Genomic DNA, 914 nt, shown 5'->3' with positions numbered 1-914 from the left:
TCTAGAATTATTACTCATATAGTGGATTTGTTCCTCATCGGTGCCAAGGTTGATGGATGAATAATCTGTGTTGTGTACTCCTCCTCCATTTGAATCATGCCTCATCACTGGATGTACTTGAGTAGAACCCTACAAATCGTCAATCTTATTATTTAAAAGTTCTACCTGGTTAGATAGCATAGTGACCGCGTCGAGGTTGAAAACACCAGCTGCTTTTGTCGGCTTTGTTCTCATGACTTGCCACTGATAGTTATTCAGTGACATCTCTTCAACAAATTCGTAATCCTCTTTAGGTGTTTTGTTGTTTAAAGTTCCACTGGCGGCTGCATCGATAAGTTGCGTTGTTGAGGGGTTCATACCTTGTAAAAAGTTTGAACCTGCAGCCATAGAGAAAACCCATGGTGAGGGCACTTTCTCAATAGATCTTTGTATCTCTCCTATGCATTATAAAGGGTTTCTAAATCCATCTGCACAAAAGAAGAGATGTCATACCTTAGTTTAGCTGTTTTAGCCGGAGGAAAATATTTAAGTAAGAATTTTTCGGTCATTTGTTCCCAAGTGGTGATTGACCATCGCGGTAACGAGTTCAACCACTGTTTAGCCTTATTCCTCAATGAGAACGAAAATAATCAAAGGCGAATGGCATCGTCAGAAATGCCATTGATCTTAAAAGTGTCACAGAATTCAAGAAAATTTGCTAAATGAGTGTTTGGATCCTCGTCCTGCAAACCATCAAACTGAACAAACTATTTTATCATTTGAATCGTGTTAGGTTTCAGTTCAAAATTATTTACAGCAACAGTAGGTTTAACTATACTTGATACAGATCCTATTAAATTAGGTTTAGCATAATCATACATAGTACGAGGAGCAGGATTCTAATTTACTAGATTTGCAGCAACCACTGGAGGTAA

The 914-nt window shown here is 38.1% G+C and overlaps 1 non-coding gene across 1 annotated transcript; it reads left to right on the top strand.

The window, feature by feature from the left end:
* The first annotated feature begins 393 nt into the window (after positions 1–393).
* LOC121211860 (small nucleolar RNA R71) lies at positions 394–500 on the top strand. Its single transcript, XR_005907077.1, has one exon. It is a non-coding gene; the product is annotated as a small nucleolar RNA R71 (small nucleolar RNA).
* The last annotated feature ends 414 nt before the right edge of the window (positions 501–914 follow it).

The sequence above is a fragment of the Gossypium hirsutum genome, chromosome A12, assembly GCF_007990345.1.
Source record: "Gossypium hirsutum isolate 1008001.06 chromosome A12, Gossypium_hirsutum_v2.1, whole genome shotgun sequence".
Taxonomy (NCBI): Eukaryota; Viridiplantae; Streptophyta; class Magnoliopsida; order Malvales; family Malvaceae; genus Gossypium; species Gossypium hirsutum.
The sequence above is the reverse complement of the archived record's forward strand: the minus strand, read 5'-3'. Positions and strand labels throughout refer to the sequence as shown.